The following is a 20,506-nucleotide window of genomic DNA, read 5'->3' as shown; positions in this document are numbered from 1 at the left end:
TTCCTGGAAATCTCAGGCTCAAGATTGTTCTTGATCAATAGATCTACAATCTACAAACCAGCCTCCTGTGCATTGAAGCTCAGGGGCAACTGATATTCTATACAGGTTTTCTCGGTTTAGACCTGAAATTACAGCTTTATATTTCAGGCAGACTCAATTGTCTCTGGTTTTTAGTAAGTACAAATCCTAGGTTAGTATTTTTGATACTAAGAGCATACTAATTTGATAGTTCCCTAGTTTACTAAACTGTCAATCCAAGTTGTGTGAGGGAACAATCCAGATATCTACTTATCTTTGTCAGTTTGAAGTTCCTTACCACTAGTTAAAATGTGATAGGGACATATTCCCAATTCTTAGAATTGCTACAGTTTTAGATAGAAATTTTCAAATAAGACAGTATAAAGGTATTCGTCCTGCAAACAAAAATCTTTAAGAAAAGACTCATTGTTATAAAAAATTGAGTCAGAAGAAGTATTCCAGTTGCCTGGCACAAAAATGATGATGTGAGAAAACCCACATAACTTGAAAATAGTATTTTTTTCATTAAAATGGCAGAAAATCCAAATGAACAGCTTCAAAGTGTGACATTATCTACTATTAAAAGACTTATAACAAGCAACTTTCAAACCAGCATGAAACCTAATTGTAGAATAACTTTGCTGCAGCTGCTTCTATTTACATCTGTTCAAGCTCTGAAGCAAATAATCCAGGCTTTCCTATAACAACAGCATGTTCTTGACCTTTCTTGATGACACAAAAGAATTTACCACAGAATTTTCTGAAGACTGATATTACTGGCATTGGGTTCTATGACAAAGCTTAAGTTTACCCCATTGCAGAAAAACTACATGCCATGTAGATATGTGATCGATTACATAGAAATCCCTTTTTCCATGTGCTTTTCTCTCCTTTCAGCCCCTCCACAAAACCAAAGTAACTCTTTCTGTGCAGTAGTAGGGGCGGCAACAATGGGTAAGCTGCAGGCATGTTTACTGCCACTTTATTTCCATTTGCCATTTTACTGGATGTAGCTATTCTCCTGGAAGGTGCTCATCACACCCCATTACTCACCAGGGCATTGTCTCTTAAGATTATCTTCAGTTATTTGAGATGAAAATATGGATTTGTTTGTATTAGTATTAACTCTTCACATCAAGCACTACTTGACCACAAAAAAAAGTTGTTAAAAATGTGGGATACTGAATCATCACACTTTTCAGGAACCTATCTCCACTCAGAATTTGATTATAATGGAGTTGCAGAAGACATAGAATTTAATTAGCAGTAACTATTAAAATGTGTTAAATCTGAAGGCTCTGGTGTCCATCCTTCTGTCATTGCCTGGACAATTCACTCACATACTTATAATTCACAGATATATTGTTAATATGGTTAATATTGAGTTGTGAGTTATGTAAAATTATGGTATTTGCAGTGCTTTGCCTTTTTTAATAAAAATATAGGGGAAGGGACTCAGACTGCATAAAACTTGTATACAAATCTACCATGCTTATAATTTGAGAAAAATGTGACAGTTTGTTTTCTTATTTACTACTGCTCTTATTGCAAGAAGGTGGATGCTTCAGGAACAATCAGACCTGTGGCACAAGACCCCAAGATTTCAGTTTTGAGTTTCTTCAGATGCTGATCCTACCAGAAATGATGGAGAGGGTAAGAGGGTAAAAACTCTTCTCTGTAATGAAACTTGCTCCTGAAAAATGACTTATTTTACAGGCCACTGCTGTGCTTTCTGAACCTTTAATCTCTAACTGCATGTCCTCTTAAATTATCATTATGGTCTAGAATTTTTCAGGCACTCAAGAAACTAGCTGGAATTTGAGTTGCAATAGTCATTCAAGACCTTTGTTTCTAGAGCAGTGACACACCACTATAAAATGTAAAATAACACTTTCTGGCCCAAACAGGAGTTAATTGATGTAAATTAGAACAACTGATAGAAGTTTCACTCCTCCCTAGAAGTTAATTTATTTACCTCAAGCCAAGAAGTTTAGCACCATTGTCTTAGAATATTAACCACTTGAATTCAGGGTCAGACACATTTTTATGCATATATTTTCTAATTCCCTCAGTTGGAAATGGTTGTCTCTGACTACACCAGCATTAGCTTCTTTCCTAGTTTCCTACTCTCTAGCTTAGAGAGACAGTAACAAACTCCCTTTTTTTTTTTTTTTAAGCTTACACAGGCTTGTTAATGTGACAAGTTACCCAAAAGCTTGGACTTTCAATGCTCAGTTTCTGTTTAAAATTTTCCTACTGTAATTATTCATACTACAGATGAACCCTGCCTTATTGATTTAATGAACTACTTGTGTATATTTTGTTGTTTGAGCATTGATTCTACTGTCACTTTTCAAATTTAAATAATTTATTGATTAGCTTGAATTGAAATCACATTTTTCAATTTACACTTTAAGAATAATAGTATGTACTTTTACATTACTTCCTTGCCTACACTGTTTTTCCCCACTTCAGTAATTACCCATATATTAATCTTTTCAAAATAATGACATTTGTTTCAGATTTTACAGATTACTCTGAATCCCTTGAGCTGAATACATAATTTCTGAAACGCTATGTTTGTGATATTTCTTATCTTTACTTTTTATACATAGCATTGATTTTATTTGTCTGATACTATTCTGCACAGAATAGTAGTCGAGATGAGTTTCTGTGTTAATATCTTATGAAAAGACAGCAGAATAATTAGCTGTATCCAGGCTCTGTGAGTGAGATTGTCTCTCACCTTGTCAATAGTGGGTTGCTGTAGCTCACAATGAGATTACAAACTTCTGAGAACAGCTAAATTAGTATTGCAGGGATTTAAAGTGTTGGGTTTGTTTAGTCCTAATGCCTTAAGACTGTAACAAGAAGCTTTCTGTGACTATAATCAGTGTTGAAGACTAACAGTATGATCAGTGGATGACCAGATAGTCACAAAGGAATTAGATGGCATCTCCAGACCTTTAAAAAAAAAATGTACCTTTGAAGCCTATGCTTACCATTGTCATGGCAAATGTGTTCAAAAGAAAAAACAACAAAAACAAAACAAACAAAAAACCTCCCCACAAAACCCAAACAAACAAACAAAATCCCCCCCTAAAAAACTGGACTAATGTCTTTGCACCATCACCCTCTGACTTTGCAACTATCACAGTGATGAAGTCATTGGGGGAAGAAACCCTCAAATTATGAAGTAATTCTAAACATGTATAGATTCCATTTTTTAAGTTGTGCTGTCCTGCACAAAAGATAAGTGTTTATCACACTATTGCTTTCTATGGGAAGGTTCATTGAAGAGCACCATATTTGACTCTTATGAGGGTTTAATGTTTTCCTTGGTAGAGCTGAACAAACAGCAGTTTATTTGTGAGAATAGTGATATAGAAGGATCAAAGGTATTTAGGCAGAATATATTTGTGTGTTTAAAAACTGTTTCCTTTTCAGGCTGAAAACATGAGTTCTCCACTGCTATTCATTTATGAAAATTTGAAAATACTTATGAAAGTGCATTTTTTGGCACATTTTTTGCAGCAGCTTGGAAAAAACAGAGACCACTGCTTCTTCCAGCAGGATCCGTCTTTATTACACACACTCCAGTATTTATGTTTCTACTATGGGAAAGTTTAAGGAAAGCCTTGGGAACACACAGAAGGAAAGACAAAAGAGCCACACCACCAAATGTTTGTTAGAGCAGAGTTTCTACCAGGCATTCACTCAGACACGCTGCCTCCCAGCATTCTGGGAGGCAAAGGAAAAACATGCACACGAGGTGTTTATGGCAGTAGTAATTTCTCTGGTATGCACCTTTCCCAAGAGAACGGAGAGCCTTTATCAAAGCGTAACAAGTTGCTCTTCTGCACAGGACTCTCGTAAAGGCCAAGATGGCTGCCGCAGGCTGCTGCTTCTACGTTTTTCACTGGGAAAATTACCTTTCTGCACCACAACTCCCAGATTAATTACCCACAGCGTAGGGTGGGTTGACAGGGGGTTCATGTTCCTTTCACCATCTTTCAGCTCACCGTTTGGTAAAATGAAATTGTCCTAACAGTTCTGTACCTTCCACAACACCAGAAGATATATGATACCTCAAAGCCTAGGCAAAGAAACATATTGTGAAAAAGTTACATTTTCATGAATCTGCACTTCAAATATGCCAGACAAGAATACTAACCTCGGCACAGCTCACTAGTCACTTCAGGCAGAAGTCCTATTCACAAACAGGTCTCTCTGAGGGGCCAAGGTGAAGGAAGATCAGTGCCATTTGAGTATTCAAAGTCTATAACAGCAACTGTGGAATATAAGTAAAACCTTATAAAAGAAGGGCCTTGTTACCCTTGTAAAATCACATCTCAGGCCCTGTTACTTTGGCTAGGCAGAAAAGTACTATGGGAAAGTGTCTCAGCTGAATTGGAGGTAGAAAAACAGGTTCTATAACCATTGCGTGCTCACATTGTGGTTTATGGTGATTGGTTGGATTATATTTGTTATACTTAAATGGACTGTAACTGATAACAGGCTGACTGCTTAAAAAGGCTTGTATTTTTTGAAATAAAGCACCTCTCCTTTGCCTAGGGACTCTGCCTCCCTTTGATTTGTACGAGCAACAACAAGATGATTCATGATCAATGCAGCATTTTGAGTGTCTTCACATGAGTTATGTACATACACCTGTACAGTCAAGGGTGCTGTCATCCTCAGCTGTAGGGAATTCTTGATTACAAAATCCCCCCAATTTTTCAACATTTTGAGCACAGATTTTCAAACATTGTAACTTTATAACCAGCAGCTTGTAAAAAATGCCTTCTTTGCTTTCCATCTACTTGTAGAGATTCTGGGGAATGACAGAAGAGGAGCTAGTTACAGCCAGGACAAACTGAAAAGTCACCTAAATCAACACTTAAATTTACAGCCTTATTTTAACTGTAATGGGATTTCTAATGTAACTCTCAGACCTTCCTTTCCATAATTTTTTGATCCTTTTTTTAATGGAACTGATGGAGACCTTTCTCAGTTTTCCTCGTCCATTGTTTGTAATGCTAAAGTATAGACTGATGAAAATGAAGTATTTTTATACACTCTGCTGTGTTCACTGCAACAATTTGAATGTTGTGTCCCCTGAGAGGAAGAAAAACTTTGTGACTTTAATAGTGAATAGGTTAATAGTGAAATTTTACTGAAATCTTTTGCTTTTACTAATTTTCATGCTCTGGTTACACCAGGTTTCACTTTCTGGAATTAAAAGAAATCAAATAGCCATTTTGTTGAATCTTTGCAATAGCTATAATAAATGCAAAGCATGCAAAAAATTAGCAAAATAATTTTAGTATTATTTGTATCTTCTTCACGCTAAGCTAGTTTCTATTCTTTGTTACTGAACTCTCTCAAAAAAGATTGATGAAATTTCTTAGCGATATACATTAGTCTATGGTCTCTCAGTACTCTTGCAATTCTAGCAAGTTTCTACATGCTGCCACTAAATAATGTGATGTAATTTTTACTGGATTTTCTTTGAAGTAAACAAGACCACATTTGTATAAAACAAAGTCCACATACCCCCTGTCCCAGCAAGCTTCTTTTTATAGTGTAAACAGGTGACTAGGGAGAAAGAAAGTAAAAGTTCTTAATAACAGAAAAGGCATATTTGCAGAAGTTTTTAATTTCAGTGCTGTGTAATGAACCAAATAAGCGTCTTGCTCTCTTCAGGTGACTGCTATAGAAGTTTCAATTGGCATGTGCAAGTCTCACACCCTGCTCAGTAATGCCACAATCAGTACAGTACAAATAGCTTTCCTTCCCAAAAATTCCTGTAGCCATTCCAAGTGCATAAGCTCAGCTCTGCTAATAAATTCATCCACCACCACTGACTTTATTTACCACCAGTAGACCATTTTGAGAGCTCTGCCTCAACATCAGCTTTCTGAAATGTGTCTTCAATGGTCTTTTTCCCTGGAAAAATTCTTATTTGCAGCTGACAGAATGGTGACATTTTGCTATCCCTTGATTAGAAATTTCTTCAGCTATGATGCTATTGACTTTTCAGTTCACTGCAAAGAACCCAGCTTTGGAAGCAGGAGTGGGTTTGTGTCATCACTTGCTCCTCATGCAACACATTAATTGAATTGATAATGGACTTACGACTGACACCAGCACCAGTCCCTTATCTAAAAGCTCTCATACCTTTCCCCTGATTGACAGTAGGCTCAAAAGGCTGACACCAAAGACAGTAGCAAGGATCAGAAGTTTATTAAAGCCTTCATACCTTTTCTCTGTTGCAATCCCACGACAAGCACCACACAACACTGACTCCTCCTTCTCACATAACAACCTGCTAGTTCCAACAACTCCACCTCACTCTCCTCCTGACTCTTTATATCTTTTCTCTCACAGGCATAACCATTGTGTGACCTTTTACTCCTTTGTCATTGGTCAATACATGTCAGCATTCCACACCTCCTTGAGTGCTGTTCACCTGTCTTATACAGCTGCACCCCATTAGGGATAAGGCTCAGCCATAGCCCCATTCCTAATCTTCCACAATCTGTTCTCCCAAAGGTTTGGGTATTTTTAACTTTTTTTCTTTTTACTTTAATTTTTATTTTACTTCAGCCCATGCAATTTTAGTGGAATTCAGCAATTCCAGCAAAAGCAAGCCCCCTTAGAAGGCGTAAACCCATATTCCCCAGTCCAATGCCTGTTCCAGATGTCATCCCTGCAGAATTTAAAATTGTAATTTGGTTTTTGGAGTGACACCGTGCCTCTTTGAGGAATTCAGCTGTGTTAACTTTATGCCTTTTATTTCCTCACCCTAATATGAGCATGTTCTATTGATTAAAATGTAGTCATTTACTGCATTTTACTTATCAATGAAGTAACCATTTAGGAAAATTTCAGACATATTTCCTGTGTATAATTAATAGCTTTATCTCTGCCATATTTTGAATTATATATCAATATTCTGTTGAGAGATGTTTTAAGACAATTAACTTCTCATTGGTACTTTTGTTTTTGTTATGTCTTGCTAAAATGAGGAATAACCTAATGTATGTTTGCTCATTTTAAATAATTTTAGGATGTTTTTATGTGATATAAGCACTGCAGCTCGAGTTCTAATATATCCCTAAATGTGAAGCACTTACTATTTTCTTAAGAACTGTGGTGTTAAAAAAAGCTTATAATTATTACTGAATTTGGTTTTTAAAATTTATTTTATGATGTATCTACAACAGTAACTAAATGAAACCAGAAGAGTTAATTGTATAGCTATATAACATTTTAGAATTATATCATAAGTTGTATTCTTGGCCTATAAAAATCAATCACTACTATACAGACTCTGTATACTATATTACTATACATGACACACATATTTCAGCTGAACAGCCTGAGTTTCTAATCCTTTTACATGCAGCTGAACATAGCTTAGATTGATTTTTGTCTAAACTTTTTTGTACTTTAAGGGAAGGTATTTTTCATCTCTCAGGCACACTGTGTCATAATCACATATCACTATACAAGTGTAGAGATGATAGAATAAGTCATTCTCAGAAAAGCTGTACCAGGTCAGGCCAGAAGGAAAGAGAAAAGTCCATATACAATTTTGAATCTTTTCAGCTTCCTGGGACTAGCCTCCTGAGATCTGAATATTTAGAGACATTATTTTTTATTTCATGTTCTTTTCCTTCCAGTCTTTTTTCCATCCCCTGGAATGATTCCCTACTTTGCTTTATACTAGCTTTACATGTGATAGCCACAAAAATATATCAAAAGACCTTTCAGTTTTCTTAATGCTCTTCAATTTTCAAAAATCAGTCAAGGAGAATGTCAATCATACACGTGTATGTAATCTGCTCTGTAAAGCAAGAAATATGAATTGGAGGAGTTAGTCTTCTGCTCATCTTGCACCAGCATCCATTTTACCATCATTAGTTCCGTGATTGTTTGAACTGATGATCTTAGGGCTTTTGTCACAGTTCCCTAAGAGATTACATTGAAAAACTAGTTAGAATATTTTATATGACTCAAATCTCACTGTCAGAAAAAAGGTGAAACTGTACAGTTTGCTTTATGCATTGTTTATGTTTCAATTAGTATGAACAACTTGTTTTTTGGTTTGCTCTTTTTTTTTTACAAAACAAAGTTTAATTTAAAAATACCAGTTTAATTGAACCTGAAGTGCTTAGTATGAAACAATCTGGGTTTTACTTCACTGGGAAAGGTCTTTTGAAGATAAGAAGTATTAGATCTTTTGTTAAGGCAGTTAGGAAAGCTGGCTATGCCAGTCATCTCTAATATCAATTTTTTAGAAGTACATTTCTTCAATAAATTATAGTTATCTACTATGAAATACACCTCTTTTCAGTGTTATTCAACATAGGTTACCAGAGAGCATTCATTTGAAGAATACTCATGAGATTATTAGAAGCATTGATTCTACTAGAGGACAAAACCCCATTCCTAAATAATTCCTATTTTAAATCAAAATATCTCATTCCAGGTCAACGTTTAGCTGAAATACTAACCATTGTTTCTTCTTTCAATTATCCTCTTGGATACAAACTGGCAACATAATTAAATGTATTGGATCTGTGATATGGCAGAAGTAACAAGACTTGAAATAAGTCATCTACTGCTCCAAAATACTTTTCCATCTTTTACATGAGTGAGTTAAATTAGTCAGTTTAGTGATGCTAATCCATAAATTATCATAAAATTATTGGTCAGTTAGTGCTGTGCATTACTTCTTACACAAGTACACAATAAGTGGGAGCACATCCACTTTCTAAACACTCAGAAGCCAAATGCACTATTATTTTGGCTTTATTGTCAAAACTCCTGTTCAACTTGATGAGAAAAATCTTTTCCATTTTCCACTGGCCACAGCCTTCTCCTGGCTCACTGGTAATAGCTATGGCATTATGCCAAGGAAACTTTCAAGTTAAATGTGATTCCCATGTTCCATTGAAGGAAGTTCCATTTCACAAAGAGAAGTTTCTGAGTTTTTCCTCCCTCTAGAAATGATTCAGCCCGAGAGCGGGGCAACCCCCAAATTTCTACACTGTCAATTTATAGCTAAAATAGTATGACTTCTTTTTCTAACTTTAAGGGAAGTAACTTGCAGTGAGTATTTAAAGATCAGTCCCTTAATACCAGTCAAAATAAAGACTTTTTCTTTTAAAATGTTTATTTCTGGCAGTTAAAATAGTGAGCTTCATGTGCATCATTTCCAGAGTGCTGGAATAGTTCCTTCTAAGAGGCATCTGTTAAAACATTTTCTATCAAGAAGAAAGGAAAACCTCTGTTCCAGCCAGTTATTTCCCATCCCTCTTATTTTGATCATCTCCAGCATCATATGGAAGCCATCACTGTTAGAAAGTTAAAATCATATTTGTACCAGACAAACTGACTCCAAATATGGATTTTATTTTTGGACATCACTACGTTTGACATGATCACTATAATAAGCCATTTCTTATATTTAAATTGCAAACAATTCTGTGGTAATTATAGTACAACATAGTCTCCATCACACATCTGCCTGACTTGGGTAGTTTTCAGGATAACAATTGTCCAAAAAGCTCTGGTGCAGTGTGAAAGAGTCAAACAGATGGAAAGTTTTAGTTTATTTTAGTGTATTTCTAACTTTTATTTCACTAAAGCACAGGACAGCAGAAAGTTTAAAAAGGTGTTAAATGACTAGTAACAAGGGCATGAAACTCATTTAAACTCCCGTTGTGGCAACGTACACAAAGTTATGGTAGCATCAATAGTTCAGGAAAGAAATTAGGTCTCTATTAGAAACCCTAAATTATCTCAGGGAGCATTTACTGCTTACAGCATGAAATAATAGAAATGAAAACTTTTAAGAGTCTTCCCATTTAACATACCAGTAAAATATGTACTTGAATATGAAAGTTTGGGTAATTTCACATTTATATCTGTGAAAGGTTGATTTGTCCCAAGGTAATAGAATTAACTTTGCAGCTATCCTAGATTGGTAACAGCATTTCACTCTTCACTTTTCTTTCACATGTATTATTCCAAGACTTATTCTTTTCTTTTCTACAAGAAGTGATAGAAACCTGTGGCATAGTTAGCCACCTGAAGTGTTTTAAGGTTTTAACTCAGAATCTATGATTGACTCATTGTCTGACTTTGGTGAACATGAATTTAATATTTCAGACATTACAAATGTTACCAACAAAATGAACATCCAAAAAAGGATCTTACTGAGTATCAAATGTTCAGCTGGAATGTCATTTCTCTGTTAATCGATTAAAGAAAACAGAAAAATCAGCTGGGCTCAAACAGCTCAGATCTGGATCAATAAATAGCAGAAAAACTATATAAGTATTGCAACTTTCTGAAATGAGAATGGGGGTTGGGATAAAATATTCTAAACAGAATTACTAAAAATCTAATAATTTATATATATATAGCAATAAGAAAGGCTAATTGCTTCTTAAATACTTGAATAATTTTTCCACATTTAAAATTAAATGACATGACTAATATGGGAATATTACAGTGAAACACTTCATGACTTTAAGTAAAAATTTAATACATACTAAATAAAACCACTGTTTCTGTTTACCAAAAGGTATTTAAGATCAGCAGAGTTTGAAGGGTTGGGACTAAATAGGGCAATATATGTGGTAAATAGAAGATCTTAGTGAAATGTAAAAAGGCAAATGTCTCTGAGAAGACCAGACTAATGTGTCAATTTAATTTATTACTAGCAAGACTAGGGAAGAGATACTAAATGAATTTTCATTATTAAATGACACTTAGTTTAGGTTTCTTGTTTCCTAATTGTGTTACATGAGATGAAAAAAAGGTAATGGGCAGGTTAAGGAAACAGCTATAGACTCCTCCGGCACAGTTATTAATTCTAAAAAATTTCAGTAGTGTTGATAAAAGTGATTAAAAATGGATGTATTTACTGAATTACTGCACTTTTTGAGTAAACTAATGTAAGCCTAACGTGCTGCTTTACTAGTGCTTAACAAGGCCAAGGTTTCAATGGTGTTTATAACAGCTTTGACAACCTGAAGGATACAGAGGCAGAAAAGTCTCGTGTTTGGCCTGAGATGTTGGACAGTAGGAAGAGACAGGGAAGTATATACGGAAATTACTTAGGTAGGCCCTCAGGGGATAGTTTTTTGTAGTGTATGGCGTATTTTATGTCCTAGCAGTGTTCTCCATGTGCTTGTTCAATGTACATACACTTGGGTAGAGAACAATTTAAGGCATTTCTTAGATGCATATATAGTTGAGAGGGAGGTTTATTTTGCAGATGGTTTGCAGGAGACCTTAAGGACGGTTTAGTTAGACATTAATACTTAAGATTTTTTTCCTATGTTACTCTAGTCTCCTGGCAAGAAAAATCAATAAGGTTTGGAGACTTGTTAAGATTTTGGAGGAAAATAGTCCTGCCTTCCTTTTCCCATCACAAATAACAATGCTCTGTTTTGAACTTACTCTTGCTGCCCAAGTTTCTTACTCATAATTAGGACATGTAGTGTGCCTGAGAATTTCTTAGAGGAGGAAGAAAGTGTTCCTAATGGACAGGCCAGACTTTGCCTTATCAGTCAGCAGAAACCCAGTAGTATGTCTTTTAGAAGTGTATGTTAGCTCTCTAAGTCACACCAGTGCTTCAACTGGAAAGTTAAAATGGGAATGGTGTTACTTCGAGCTCCTGGAACTGTACTGACTACATCTGAAAACATGAAATATAGAACCACAGCTAAGTTTTGAAAGTGAACTTCTTGAAAAATTTGGATTTGTATTCATTTCACACAGAAAAAAAATTAAAGCTAAAAACTAGACTAAAATGATGGAGGAAAGGAAGGAAGCAATTTAAATGAGATATATTTCTTTTATTTCAACATCAGAAACATTAGTTTTTCTCTCATATTCTGACACCAGAATATAGGTTCAAGCTTTCCCACTTCAGAGAAGAACAATGGCTATAGTATGGGATATTTGTATCTAAGAATACATTAAGCTAAAAAGGCAATTCAGAAATATAATTCAGAGTCACATGCTACAACCACCACATGGAAAGGGGAATACATGCAAACATTTCTACACAGAAGAGCTTCAAACAAACTTTGTTGAGAATAAAAATACAAATAAATTAGAAACAGAAACATTAGGCATTCACATGACTGAATGGGCCACATTATTGATTCTTGAGACCCTAGAGCCTCAGATTTTAGAGCACATTTGTAAAAGGCTGTTCTTAAACTTGGGTATCCATGAAAATTGGCATAGTTTTTAAAGAACCCACAGGCATAAATCCAAGTACATTCTACATTACTATCTTTTCATGTTTTGTCTCTCAATTCAGTTCAAATTAAGTTTTATTGTAGCTTTTGTTAGTGCTCAGAAGTACCAGCCAAATTATGCCAAATGTTTTCCAAAGATAATTTCACTCTCTTATTATATGTTGAACTGCTATATGTTGATCCTAACTGTAACTATTGCAGTGCCCGAGCATTATTTTGATCTCAAATTGTGGAAGATTTTGCAGACCTGAGGTACAAAAAGTTTGGTAATTGCAACTTTGAATTCCATCCAGTACAAGAATGAAAACAACAGGTTTGCCATAATCCACTGAATTAATAAGCTTATTTTACACATTTGTATATTTAATGGATTTAAACTGCTAGAATTTGTTAATGATTATCTAATTCATTTCAAATGTAAAAATAACATTGTTTTCAAACTATGCTGACAATTTTCAACTTGCTTTTAAGGCAAAAGTAGATGAACCTCAAGCTGTTCACTGTTATGCTTCAGTAACTGTATACTGACACATTTCAGCAAATAATACAGACATTTTCTGTCTTATGCATGTGACAAATAGATCTGTGTTCAACACACATATGGCTTTTTAAAAAAGTAGTAGAGGTTTTGTAGAACAGAAAATACATAAATAGAATGAGTCCTATCAGAAATTATCAAAGAAAAAAATATAGTTGAAAAATTAGTTTGGCTCTCACCTTCCAATTTGCCATTTCTGTGCACATTTAATTATTTCATTTCACAAAATATGACTTTTAACTTATTTTTAGAAAAAATTTTCCAGGACAGAAATTTGTTCTGGCAGACTAATATTAAATAGTGTTTCAACAATGGGTTTTTTTTTTTTTTTAATAGGGTCATTATATCAGATGGTCAAGTTCAGATTATGCACGTCTATAACAAATTAAAGTACCCTGGAAAATATATTGTGTCATTGAATAAATGCAGTTGTGTGCCAAAATTTCAAATATCTATCAGATTCTGAAATAAATACTAACACTTGTTGTAGTAAAACAATTTTGTGTTTGCAGCTAAAAGTCAGTCCTATAGAGAGGTCTGAAATCTCATTTAAAGAGACACCCTTAAATTCTGTAGGAGAGATTCAGATCTCAATTATAGCACTACATGTCCAACATAACTCCATTGTCTTCTGCTGGATTTTTTCCAAGGAGACTGACATCAGAGTCAGGCTGGCTGGTTTTCTATGATAGTCTGGCAGTGTTAAGCTCCCCCGATGTTTACTGCTGGCTCCTGCAGTACTTCAGAAATTCTTACAGTATCTTTAGGAGGGTAATAAATGCAGGGTCTTGACCTGTTCTCAAGTTTTGTAGAGGCTGGTACATCACGGGAAGCAGAGTTGTCTGGTGTCTCCTTGCTGCAGAATATAGGTCTGTTTCTCAGATAAGTACTGAAGAATGATGCATTTCTTTTTTGTGTGTTCTGAAACTTCATTCATCTGCTGACGACAATCCATGATAACCTGTTAGCTGAATAGTGATGAGCAATGATGATAGATATTTTCCCATAAGATTCAATCTGCTGAAAATAATATGAATTTGTCTTAATTCATGTCTCCTTATCCATCTCCTTTAAAAATGGAAAATATTCCTTTGAAAAGGATGCACTCTTTCTTACAGAAATTTAGTAATTTCATTTAACAGCACATCTGAGTATGTGATTTGATGTCAGTTGGAGTATTTGAGGTATATTCTGTGGCATTTTACAAGCTATTTAACAATGTGGGTGAAAAAATCTTAATCAATTAGTCCATTCAATTAATTTCTGATTAGTAGCTGGAGACCCTATCAACTATATCAAAATGTAGTTCAATTCACTAGAGGATACTCACTCTATGAGCTAAGTTCAGATTAACTTTCACATTTCCTGACACTTCTTCATGTTGTTTTTTTTACACTGGATTTTTGCACTTGTGCTGTTTGCTGTCTTGTTCATGGACTGAGTCTGAAAAGGGTGATAGAAATGAATATTGCATTTCAAAATAGGAATTGACATGTAAGATTGTCTATTGTGCCATTCATGAATATTAAGAGAAAAGTGTCCTAGACAGATAAATAAAAGAAAAAGAAATATAAGAAACAAATTGTGAAGGGAAAGTATTAAGACACAGTGAATGCTGATGGAAAAGCCTAATCAATGTTATACAGGTTTGAAAATATAAGTATATCCATCTACATGGAATCTTCTTGGGACTGTGACTAGAACTATTTTCTGAAAGCAACAAAACCACATTCTTTGAAAAACTTTTGTTACATTGAGATCAGCAGTGTGCCAGAATCCTCACTCTCCCTATGCAGGGAAGAGCAGGTTCACAGGCATCTGACAAGACTGCATTGAACAGATAAGCATAAGCTGCTTAACAGGGTATGAACAGTCTTGATCCATGTGTTTAAAATTCTTTTAACAAATTATTCTTCAGTATAAAATATGTAAGCATTCTCTCTTGTTTTCCATCCCATATGCTGCTGAGCTGTTAGCCGTGTTCTTTAGGAGATGAGATGAATCTGTTTAAAAAGAACACAACAAAAATAAATTTCTTACTCCAAAATATTCTAACCCCTACTTTTTTCCTATCTTCTCATGAAAGGATATTAGTGTGCTCTAACATCAGAGGCTGGAATGCAAAACCACTGGAATAGTAGAAATGGAGTTTTACAAAGAGGAAATAAAATATTGGAATCCATTACCTTCTCAAAAATCTAAATCATCGGCTACAAAAGCTGAGAATTGCTGTTTTGACTACTAAACAACTACATAGAATGGAATAAGTTGTCCCTCATATTTTAGCATATCAAGAGTATTGCACAAATATGGTTAAGAAACCAGAGTTACTTAGCTAACATATGCTTTTTGGATAAGCAATTGCCTGTATTCATCCAGTTGGATGTTCCCAGAATGGAGTAGAGCATTCTGGGTTCTGTATGCAGAAAACAAGTTTGAATTAATTGTTCTACATTTCTGAACTTGTCAGTATGTGTTAAACATCTTTGGAGCATGCCCCACCTCACAGGGGACTTAAGTTCCTATTTTTCTAGTCTCTCTTTCACTTGGTTAGGACTATTCTGTACATGCATAAATACTGAATTGCCAGCACAGGGGAGTTCAGTGGACAGGGAGGGAATTATCTAAACTCAAGTATGACTCAGTGGAGGCAATTTGCTTTGGTTAAATCTCAAAAAAGAGATATAAAATCTGTCCAAGTCCTCTGGTTCCAGACACCATGCTGACATTTCAGTGAGATATGTGCTGTTTCCACTGATGGAACCACATGCTGCACCTTGGAATCCTAATTCTTTACACTTCTGGAACAGAGATATGAGTATCAATCCAAGTCTACCTTTTACTATTTTTTCCTCAAATCTCTGCAGATTCAAAGGAGGAAATACTTTAGGAATCTAATCCAAAAATTGTACTTCCTCCTGCTTGCATAAAAATTAATTCTCTAAAGTTCTTTCAGAAAATATTTTTTCAGTTAGAAGTGACTCTGAACATCTGGTTTTGGATAGGATTTTTGCTAGTGTAATCAGTGGTTTTATTTATAGATGTATTTTTCCAGAAGAACCCCTTGGATGCTTGAATATGGATTTATCTAAATGATCTTGGAGTCTTTGTATGTTCTTTTATTTTGCCACCTTTAACTTGATTTTATCCCTAGCGTTCTTTTCATTTTTCCTTGTGTGATTATGCAGGAGTTATGAGTGGTTTTAAAACTGACATTTCTAGTCCTCTGCTAAATAATATGCTTAAAAAGATAACATTGCTCAGCATGGAATTCTAGCAAACAAAAATACAAAACCCCAAAAATACATATTATTTTAGCTCTGTTGAAGAATTTAGATTAATTGCAGGTACAATTATTTTGGGAGAGTTTGTCAGCAGATAGGTCAAAAGGTGCACAGATCTAACCTCCATGTACAGATATTATGCATTCTGTAAGAATGGAATGATGAAATATTAAAATGTGAATTTGAATTTTTTAGCATTTTTTATTTTGTGTCATATCCCTATTGTTTTTCTAGCCTGCTGGTAATTTGTTCCAAGTAGTTTTAACAACTGTCTGTACTGCAGATAGGAGAGTTTATTGATAGTAATAAAGCTCTGATGCAGATTTCATGTGATTTTCCTTCAAGCACTTTTTTTACAATATTTTAAAATTTACATCTTCCAAGCACTGTGACTAAGAGATGCACAAAAGGACTTTGCAAAACTACTGTGCTATTTATAATGAGATCATTCTAAGACACAATAAGGAAGGTGGGAAATTCTATATAAATTAAGAGATCTTACAAATCTTTGTACTGACAGGTTCCCTTTGTTTGTTAATGTCACTTGTGCTTCAGCATAAAACAGAAGTTTGGCTTTCCACAATGGAATGCAAACAGGCATAAAAAAGGTAAAAAAGCTATTTTTTGATACAGGATGATACTAACAACTCAAAAAATTACTACCTGCATTAATTTTATAAAAAAGAAGAAAAGAATGTGCAACCAAATACCAAAGTCCTTGCTACAAGAAATGCTAGAAGCAAGGTTACTAAGTGAAAAAACAAACAAACAAAAAAACAAAAACAAAAACAAAACAAACAAAAACAAACAAAACCCAAACAAAACTAAATAGAAAAAAAAAATAATGAAAATAGTTTGTTTTCTTTTTCAATCTCACTTTCATTTATTGAGAGTCATAAAATCACAGAATATCCTTAGTTGGAAGGGAACCACAAGGATCATCAAGTCCAGCTCCTGTCCCTGCACAGGACCATTCCTAAGAGTCACACCATGTGCCTGAGAATATAGCCCAAACACTTCTTGAGCTCTGTCAGGCTGGTGCTGTGACCACTTCCCTGAGGACCCTGTTCCAGTGCCCAACCACCCTCTTAAATTTAACCTAAACCTCTCTTAACACAGCTTAATGCTGTTCCCTCAGGTCCTATCATTAAACAGAGAAAAGACATCAGTGCCTTCTCCTCTGCTTCCCCTCATGAGGAAGTTGTAGACTGTAAAAAGGATTTCTTGCTTCTTTGAGTGAAAACTACCCATTGCACTGGGGAAAAAAAAAAAAAAAAAAAAAAAAAAATCCTCCATTTAAACTTGCTGCTCTGACCTAATAGGAAATCCCAAAATATAAGAGAGTGTTATGCAATGCTTTTAGTATTTGTTTCTGTATGTCAAAAATGGATTTTTAGAATTCAAATGCCTTCTATTATTTGTTAATCCTTGAGTTCTGTAGGGCATCCTTTGTGAAGAAGGTTGCAGTGTACCAAGAGACATAATGTTGCCCGAAAGATAACAGAGTTAAAATATATTCAATTTTTCACCTTTCATGAGACACCAAAAGAACAATCTCAACAGACCTACTTTTTTGGAAAAATATTTTATTGTCATCCTATCATTTAGGAGTATAAATTAGCCATGCATATAATTATATTGAAACAGGTTTGTTGCCATTATCTAAAAAGAAAAGAAATAAATTGATTTAGGTTATACTATGTATTTTGAACCTTCAAATAGAACCTAAAAAAAAGAAACTTAGGAGTATGCATGCATCTACATATCCTTACAAATATTTTTATATAAATCGTTAAATAATTTGGGTTGGAAAATGCCTTTAAGATCAGAAATTTTATTCTACTTATTCTATAATGCTGTTAATTTCAAAATTATGGTGCAAAAATAGGCACATTATTACTTTATTTTTCTTTTTTACTTGTGGTAAAGTTTTGTTCCTTACTGCTCAGCACTATTTCGAAAAGTCTGTCAATGAGATCTCTAACACAGTCTTCTAGAGATTGTTATATAGTCTTTCAAAGTTATTTTCATATACTCAAATAGAACTCTCTTCCATAAAACTTCTGCAGTTCTTTGACTTTATGAAATGTCTAGCTTACTTCCAATCACTAGAAAATGTCTGAAGTCATATAAACTGGTTTTGAATTAAGAATATGTCAAAATGTACATTAGAAAGGAGCCCTACTTTGTCATCCTTATGAGCAACTGCCACTTTGTTGAAACCTTCCGTACTGAAATACTGAAAAAATGATGCATGGATATACTTCATTTGGAGTACCTTGAGCACAATAATCTCCTGTGAAGTATTCTCTTGTCCTCAGCCTTCAGTTTCCTGTACTATTTTCTGGTTTTCTTGTCTTCTCAATGTTATCCTCTGTTGTTTCTTTACAAGTTATTTTCCATCTCTTCAACAATTACCTTTATTTGCTATGTCTGGATACTTAAAACTACAAAGGAGATTAATATTTTTTCCTTTCCTTTATATTTTGGTGTCTCCTATTATTTCCCACCATACCTCTTCAGTCATGAAATATGTTTGTAATAAATCGTAGCTTGTCAAACTGATATAACATGTTCATGTGATTTTATAGTACTCATATAGATTGGATAGGAAGATTTTGCATCCACTGTCTACAAAAGGCTCACCAACTATCTGTCATTATTCCCTTTGTCTGAGAAGATTATTTTAAGAAGAAGGTTTCTTAAAGAAAAGTCTTTCCTTAAGGGAAGTTTCTTAACATTCTCCATAATCTATTTTCACATCAAAAGGGATTAACACTGACTTCCATGTCTAAAAGAATCATATAACCAATGAAATTTGAAGGGCAAGACCTCAGATAAGATACGTGGTAATGAAGGCAAAAGATGCTGAGGTTGTGGTCATTTCTTTTCAAGCAGGGAGCTAATGCATGCAGTGTGAACATAAACTGCTGTCTTCACCCCATTACCTATTGTGTGTCTCTTTGTGTCAAATAAAATGTTCTTTAACGAAACATTTAGGCTTTATTTAGCTATCTGAATATCTCTAATCAGCTTTAATCTTGCTCTGTAGCACAAATAACGTATTTATGTTCACTGCTCCAGATATTTAAATGGACATAATGGTCTCTAATACCGAGGAAACTGTTGTGGTTTAGGAATGGTATTCTCCAATTTTAGTACTCTTGTGAAAATCAAGTGCTGCTTCTCCTCCTCCTCCAAATGGAGGCACAAAAGGCAAAGATCATGGGTTGGAATAAGAGCAATTTACTTGAAACAATGAGATAAGGAAAAGAACTATAACAGAAACCATATGAATAATAAAAGGTATAAAAAAAAGAAACTATTTACATGAAAAGCCCTCAGCAATGAGCAATATCAGGCTGGTCCCTCTGCCTGTTTTTTTGACCGGAAGGACTCCCTTTTCTCCAGAAGAGAGTCCTTTTGCCCTTATCCATCCCTGGAAATGATATGCAGTGGTATAGAATAACTTCAGGGCCCTGGTCATGCCCTCTCCGGGCTAAAAATAAACCTGTCCTGTGCAAAACCAGGACAGAAAATTTAATGCTTTGAGGATGTAGACAGAGATAAAAATCCTGGGTTTCCTTGAAGGTAAAAAAAAATACAGAATATGTCAAGGAAATAATTTAACAAATATTCTTTGAACAGCTGTTATTTTCAGGTACAGAGTGCTACCAAATTAATTTGGTTTTGACATTACTCTGCAAGAACAAGTTTTACAGGATTTATTTTTTAATATAAATTGTCTCAAAACTCAATCTATTTTTCATAGTAATTACTGTCTCTCTGGTTGACAGCTTGAAAAAACCCCAATGCTTTATGGCATTAAGAGAACATTTATTAAATACTTGCAGCACTTGCTAATCTCAATGCATTTTTCAAAAGTTATACTTTTAATATAATTCCCAAACCAAGCCTGAATAGCGGACAGGAAGTTAGACAAATCTCTGCCAAGATGAAAGTATTTCAAAGCAAGATTGAAAATCAGAATAACATTTTAAATGCAATTATAAGCCAGGCCAGAGGTTTTATGAGCTTCGTGCACAGAGGAAGTCAACAGAAGTCAACAGAAAGTTTGTCCTGCACTTCAATGAAAGCTGAATCCCAAACGAACAGTGGGTGGAGGTAGGGATGTGTATGACTTTTGCAATAGTACAATGAGATTTACATGTGACTTTCTCTTTCTTCAGGGAGATTATGCTAGTTTATTGGAGAAAGTCTTGGGAGTAAGCTCATAAGATGGTTACACAAAAGAACATATAATTACTTAGCTTTTTAACGTGGCAAGATAATAGGCAATCTGAATTCAGCTACAGCTTAGAGAGAGCTCTTAATGTGAAACGAAAGTTAGAGATTTCATTTTTCACTAAATTTAT

General features: G+C 34.6%; 1 long non-coding RNA gene across 1 annotated transcript; it reads right to left on the bottom strand.

Moving 5' to 3' along the window:
• Positions 1-3,700: 3,700 nt before the first annotated feature.
• On the bottom strand, positions 3,701-6,377 carry LOC120753268 (uncharacterized). Its single transcript, XR_005701036.1, has 3 exons — positions 6,281-6,377; positions 4,193-4,309; positions 3,701-4,114 (listed from the first exon to the last, which is right to left on the bottom strand). It is a non-coding gene; the product is annotated as an uncharacterized LOC120753268 (long non-coding RNA).
• Positions 6,378-20,506: the final 14,129 nt, after the last annotated feature.

This window comes from Hirundo rustica, chromosome 5 (assembly GCF_015227805.2).
Source record: "Hirundo rustica isolate bHirRus1 chromosome 5, bHirRus1.pri.v3, whole genome shotgun sequence".
NCBI lineage: Eukaryota > Metazoa > Chordata > Aves > Passeriformes > Hirundinidae > Hirundo > Hirundo rustica.
This window is presented reverse-complemented; position numbering and strand designations above follow the sequence as displayed.